The 7,325-nt window shown below is 38.4% G+C and overlaps 1 non-coding gene across 1 annotated transcript; it reads right to left on the bottom strand.

The window, feature by feature from the left end:
• Positions 1 to 3,778: 3,778 nt before the first annotated feature.
• On the bottom strand, positions 3,779 to 3,885 carry LOC127116256 (small nucleolar RNA R71). Its single transcript, XR_007801220.1, has one exon. It is a non-coding gene; the product is annotated as a small nucleolar RNA R71 (small nucleolar RNA).
• Between the last annotated feature and the right edge of the window lie 3,440 nt (positions 3,886 to 7,325).

The following is a 7,325-nucleotide window of genomic DNA, read 5'->3' as shown; positions in this document are numbered from 1 at the left end:
ACTTTCCTTGCATTTCAAGGTACATGGATGATCATATGAACTCAAACTAAGTTGTCCTTGAATACATTTTGATTAAGTTGCTCAAAGTTTGAGGTAACTTGTTGAAGAAGGCATGGAAATAAACACATGAACCTTTGACTTCTCTTGAGAAACGAGCAACAAAACTTTGAGATACTCTTGATCAAAATGAGATTGAAAGATGCTTTAGGACCTTAGATATCATGTTTTAAGAGATAGCCCCTCGAGGATCAATGATTGAACACACTTTGCTGAGGAACCAAAGAAAACCTAGCTCAGAAAACATGCTTGATACTCCTGATGAAAAGCCCTACCTTGCACAACAAACATAAAGAAAACAAAACATATTTTTCTATTTTTGATTAATAGTTAGATAAGTAATTAACATATAAACACAAAGGTAAAACACCAGCATGAGGTGGTTGATGATCCCTACAAAAGGAAAAACCAAAGATGAGAAGGAGAGGAGCAATATGGGATCTTGTTTGTATGCAAGGATGCAAATGATATATGGGATCTTAGGGTTAAAAATTAGGGTATGAAAGGTAAAAATCTAGGCATTGGTTATTGGCCCAAGAAAGTATACATGGAATCCAAAGGGTTAAGGTACTTGGTTCTAAAAAAAGACTGTGTAATACTGCTGAGGGATGGTAGTGGATTATGAAATATATGAATGACACCCCAAGGTAGAAGAAATAATTATGGTGGTGCTCGCCAAGGATTCGAAGCCTTGTGTCTATGTATTCTCATCGTGCAATGAGAAATTCATAGCACCGTAGTTCATAGAACTAAACTGGAGATGAAGGAAAGAAATGATTAGGTTGCCAAAAGGCGTAAAAAATTGATTGAATAGAAAGAGTGTGGCATTAACCTATAAATGGTACTTAGCCAAAGAGAATAAAAGAATGGGGCATGAACCAATAGATGGTGTTTATCCTAAAAAGAACAAAGAAATGTGTATTTGAATCAAAGAGTGTGGTATTAACCAATAGATGGTATGACCAAAGAGACAAAAGAGGGTGTTTGCCTAAGCATGAGGTCTGATAAGGCAAACAATGCATGATAAAGAGGTTTTCCTAAGCACGAGGTCTGACAAGACAATCATGCAAGAAGAAAGTGTTTGCCTAAGCACGAGGTTTAACAGGGCAACCAATGGATGAGAATGAGGTTTGCCTAAGCACGAGGTCTGACAAGGAAAACAATGCATGAAAATGAGGTTTGCCTAAGCGTGAGGTCTGACAAGGGAACCAAGAAGAAATTGTTTGTGTAAGCATAAGGTCTGATAAGACAACCATGCAAGAATAAAGTATTTTCCTAAGCACGTGGTATGAAAAAACAAATAATGCATGAGAATGAGGTTTTCCTAAGCACGAGGTATGGCAAGGAAACCAAGGAGAAAATGGTTTGTCTAAGCACAAGGCCTAACAAGACAACCATGCAAGAAGAAAGAGTTTTCCTAAGCATGAGGTATGACAAGGAAATCAAGAAGAGAAGGGTTTGTCTACGAACAAGGTTTGACAAGACAAATATGCAAGAAGAAAGCGTTTTTTAAAGCACGAGGCCTGACAAGGAAACCAAGAAAAAATGGTTTGTCTAAGCACAAGGTTTGACAATGATAACACAAAAACGTATCGTATTTTTTTGCTTCATATAAATTGCTTTTTACTTGATTAACACTTATTGTTATGCAGTATTTTATGTTTATTGCAGGTATTTATCGAATAAAAGGTTTACCAGCAAGCAAAATGGAAAAAAGAAAAAAGGAAAGAAAAAGAGAAGAAAATGGAGAAAAATAGAGATAATGGGCCACCACACCTAATGGGCTTGTGGTGCCCATCACCTAGGTGTGTGGCGCCCGCCACAAGAACCAAAGAGGGTGGTGGCACCTGCCACCAAGCATGAAGAGTTTGTGGTGCCCAACCCTAAAATTGTGGCGCTCGCCACGGAGTCAAGGACTAGGGTTGTGGCAACTGCCACAACCTAGTCTTCCCTACTATTTCTCCATGATTTTAGCCATGAATCCAGTCACCTTCGGCTACAAATTAGGGTAGTGGAAAATATATAAAGGAGTTTAGTTTTTCAACAGACTCTCTCTCTTCTTCCAGCTTTCAATCGACGATTAATTTTTTAGTCAGATTTATTTTTCTTTTAGTTTCCTAGGCAGTTTTCCTACTTTGTAACAGTGATAGTTTCTCCTCATCGGGGACTATTGCATATTATTTTACGCATTTGAATTCAATTGTAACGGTTACTCATTGCCAAAGCATGCCGACATTATTTCAATTGAAGAATGAAGATTCAGTTCCAGTTCTCAATTCGTAATCCAGGTTTTATTTTGATAGCTATTTTATTTATTTATTTATGTCTTATTGCATGTTTGATTTTCCAAATAACATGTCTGTTACCGAATCCATGTCCGGCTAAACCCTTAGGTATCGGTCTGTAAAGACTGTCGAAACGACGGGATTCATAAATAATTGGTGTTAGTTTTTATAAAACTTATTTTTCCAGTTTTTAGTTTCTTATTTTAATCCAACTGTTTTTCGTACGAGAGTACAAAACAAACTAAGGTTACCGTCAACAAGAACGAGAGTTTGAGATTTTAACCAGATAGCTAAAACTATGCATTAATCCTAAACACATCGAGAGCACTTTAGGATTAATTAGACTTTATTCATATTCAAAAATTACTTTTAAATTCAAAATGAGACCGCGAGAGCCAAGCATTCTGGTTTAGGAGTATGGTCAGAGTCAATAAAAACGAGAGTGTAAGACTAAGTCCTTTCTATAAATAATTTCTACTGAAGGATATTTTGACCAATAAAATTACACCAACTATCTATCGAATCACCGAAGTTTGATGCGTTACATACTGATATCCCTTTATCATATATATTTATTAATATCCTGTTTACGTTATAGTTAATTCTCTTCATCCCTCCAATCTTAGAACGATCATCAACCTTAGATTTACATAGCAACATTAGATAACGATACATTCGATTATTAGTCCTTGTGGGTTCGATAATCTTTAAAACTACGTGATAGGATTGTGCACTTACAGTCACGATTCCCATAGACTTATTAAGTCGCAATCAAGTTTTTGGCGCCGTTGTTGGGGACTAACTTAGTTGATATCGTAACTACAGTGTTGCCCAGTATACACTAAGGTAAACAATTCTTTTTCCCTTTCTACATTTGTCGAGTGTATGCCAAGTACTCGCTCTCAAGGTGAGAAATTAAAGCTACAGTTCGACGAACCTGAGCGTTATCTTAGATTAGAATGCCGGATACGAGACTTGATACAGGAACATCGTATTAAGCTAAATCTTCCCGACCTTACATCCCTATTTTTGAATCAGCTATTCAACCAGAGATGGTCGAAGGAGTGCAAAACCGTCCTCTTAAGTACTATGCAATCCCTTCGTAGGATGAACCATATAACATCATCGTTGCCCCTGCTATCAAGGCCAATAATTTCGAGCTAAAACCTTCGTTGTTGTCATCCGTACAGCAAAACCAATTTTCAGGTAGTCCCATGGAGGACCCGAACCTACATTTGTTAGTGTTTTTGCAATACCCAGACATAGTGAAAGCGAATGGTGTCATCCCAGAAGCTATAAGACTACGCCTTTTCCCATTCACATTAAGAGATAGAGCTAGAGCTTGGCTCCAGTCTCTACCATCCAACTCTGTCACTACGTGGAATGAGTTGAAGAAAGTTTTCTTAGCCCGATATTTCCCACCTAGTAAGACGGCTATGCTAAGAGCCCAAATAAACGGGTTTAAACAAAAAGATAATGAATCACTTTTTGAAGCTTGGGAGAGATACAAAGGCATGATGAGGCTTTGTCCATATCACGGTATATAAGAATGGTTGATCATCCATACCTTTTACAACGGTCTCTTGTACAACACAAGATTGACAATAGACGCTGCTGCAGGTAGCACACTGATGGATAAACCCTACAATGAGGCCTATCAATTCATCGAAACTATGGCCCAGAATCATTACCAGTGGGGAAGCGAAAGAACCTCTGTAGAGAAACCTCCAATGGAAGGCGACATGTACGAGTTAAGCAGTCTTTACCATGTTAATGCCAAGGTAGATGCTCTTACTCAAAAGATAGACAACTTGACCATAACACCCGCAACCACAGTGGCTGCCGTAGCACCAAACTGTGAGATATGCGGAGTTCCGGGGCATGCTGCCCCAGAATGTCAACTCTTGACAGGAACCTCCATAGACCAGGTGAACTATGCTCAAGGAAACCCTTACTCAAACACCTATAACCTAGGTTGGAAGAACCATCCTAACTTTTTGTACAAAAACAATAATGCATTGTATGCACCTAACGAAGCACCTGCTGTACCACCAGGATATCTTAAAGCTTCCACAAATATTCAAAATGCTCATAGGAAGTCAAACCTAGAAATAATGATGGAAAACTTCATAGCTACCCAAGCCCAAACAAATAAGGATTTCCTAAATCAAAACATACACACTAGTGAGCAAATCAAGTAGTTAGCAAACAAGGTAGACGTGTTAGCCACCCATAACAAAATGTTAGAAACATAAATCTCGCAAGTCGCTCAACAACAAGCACCTACTTCTGCTCCTGCAGGCACATTCCCTGGACAGTCGCAACCAAACCCGAAAGGTCGTGCAAATGCTATTATACTACGAAGTGGGATAGAACTAGACGGACCGACCGACCCTAGAATTCAAAACCCATCCATGCACCAAGACCCTGGTAAGGAAACTGAGAAGGAAGACGATTAAGAGGAAGATAAAAATGAGGAGGCCATAGAGAAAGAAGAACCTTATGTGCCTCCACCACCGTATAAACCCCCTATCCCTTATCCTCAAAGACTTGTTAAATCTAAAAGTGTAGGGCAATTTAAAAAATTCATAGAGCTTCTAAAACAATTGAATATCAGAATACCCTTTATAGAAGCCATTACTCAAATGCCCTCATATGCTAAGTTTCTCAAAGAAATCTTATCTAGCAAGAAGAAGATAGAGGATAACGAAACCATTACACTTACTGCTGAGTATAGTGCCATAATACAAAAAAAATATGCCTCCTAAGCTGAAAGACCCAGGTAGTTTCTCCATACCCTATGTAATCAAAAAGTTTGTCATCGACAAAGCACTATGAAACTTAGGAGCCAATATTAGTTTAATGCCCTTGTCCATATGCGAAATGCTAAAAATGGGAGAACTAAGACCTACGAGGATGTCCGTATAACTTGCAGATCGTTCTGTTAAATTTCCCGTAGGTATGTTAGAAAACGTTCCGTTACGCATAGGAAAATTCTGTATTCCTACTGATTTTATAATCATGGATATAAAAGAGGATTCCAACATCCCTATGATATTAGGAAGACCATTCCTAGATACATCCGGAGCTATTATAGATGTTAAGAAAGGCAAGCTAACATTTGAAGTTGGTGAGAAAAAAGTTGAATTCACTTTGACGCAATTCCTAAAGGCACCAGCTATAGACGATACGTGTTGTCTACTAGATATCATTGACGAATGTTTATGAGAGATAGAGAATGGACAAACATCATACTCCAAAATACTGAAAATTTCAAGGCCTCCTACTTTTGAATATGAAAATTTGAGTAAGGAATACCAAGATGACAGCCTAAGTGAATGCCTAGCACTAACGCCCGATCATATGCCTTGCCCAAAGAAACCAGCCCTAGAACTTAAGACGTTACCCAAAAATCTAAGGTACGAATTCCTAGACACTGAACTTGAGCAACCTGTAATAGTCAATGCAAACCTAGGGCAGTTAGAGACCGAAAAGCTTCTACACGTTTTGAGAAAATACCCAACTGCTTTAGGCTACAATATCTCAGATCTAAAAGGAATAAGACCTTCCATATGCATGCATCGCATAATGCTAGAGGAAGACAGTAAGACCTCTAGAGAACATTAAAGAAGGATAAATCCCATTCTGAGTGATGTAGTAAAGAAAGAAGTGCAAAAGCTGTTAGAAGCAGGTATTATCTACCCGATATCTGATAGTCAATGGGTCAGCCCAGTACATATCGTACCAAAGAAGGGAGGCATCATATTTGTTAATAATGAAAAAGGAGAATCTATAGCACAAAGAGTGGTTACTGGAAGTAGAATGTATATTGATTATAGAAAATTAAACAAAGCCATGCGGAAGGATCATTTTCCTGTACCATTTATCGATCAAATGCTTGAACGATTGGCTAAGCATTCTTACTTCTGCTACTTAGACGGTTATTCGGGATTTTTCCAAATTCCTATTCATCCTGACGACCAAGAGAAAACGACCTTCACATGTCCCTATGGTACATTCGCTTACCGACGAATGTCATTCGGACTGTGTAATGCTCCCGCAACATTCCAAAGATGCATGATGTTAATTTTCACTGATTTTATAGATGACATCATGGAAGTCTTCATGGACGATTTCTATGTATGCGGGCAGAGCTTTGAAGGCTGCTTATCGAATCTTGAAATGGTACTAAAAAGATGCGTAAAAGTGGACCTCGTGCTAAATTGGGAAAAATGCGATTTCATGGTCCGACAAGGGATCGTACTCGGACACATAGTATCCGATAAGGGGATCAAAGTTGACAAGGCCAAAATAGAAGTTATAAAAAACCTCCAGCCTCCGAAAACCGTTAGAGAAATACGAAGCTTCTTAGGAAACGCCGGTTTCTACCGGCGATTCATCAAAGATTTCTCAAAAATCACCGAACCATTGACTGACTTATTTATGAAAGATGCCAAATTCATCTTTGATGACAAATTCCTAGCGGCGTTTGAACAACTGAAAACAACTCTTATTACCGTATAGCGGGGTATTCGTTACCAATGGAAATATTGACTAAATCCAAGGTAAATCATACAAAGTCGAGTCGCCACCGCACTTCTATTTATCCAAAGGAATGGTTAGAAAGCGAACAAAAACCTAATAGTTTTAACAAAAACTAATAAAAGAAACAGAGATCTAGGTAAGGGGGTTGGTTATGCAATGGGAAGGTGTTAGGCACCCAAAACATCCTAGGTACTCCTAGGGAGCCCTTCTCACACTTGTGAAGGTTGTTGTCTTGTGAAAATTTTTATTTGTGCAAACATGATTGAAGAGATGAGAAGAGAATATACAAGTTATTTACATTTTTGTGTTTGGATGGAGAAACCCATTGCCTACGTACCCTCTTATAAAAAGATTAGGATCAAAACCTCGTAGTTCGGGGTAAAAATCTCAAAACAAATTGGTGAATTGATTGGTCCAAAAGCCTTAAGGTCTTTTGTT

Source organism: Lathyrus oleraceus, chromosome 1, assembly GCF_024323335.1.
Source record: "Lathyrus oleraceus cultivar Zhongwan6 chromosome 1, CAAS_Psat_ZW6_1.0, whole genome shotgun sequence".
Lineage (NCBI taxonomy): Eukaryota > Viridiplantae > Streptophyta > Magnoliopsida > Fabales > Fabaceae > Lathyrus > Lathyrus oleraceus.
The sequence above is the reverse complement of the archived record's forward strand: the minus strand, read 5'-3'. Positions and strand labels throughout refer to the sequence as shown.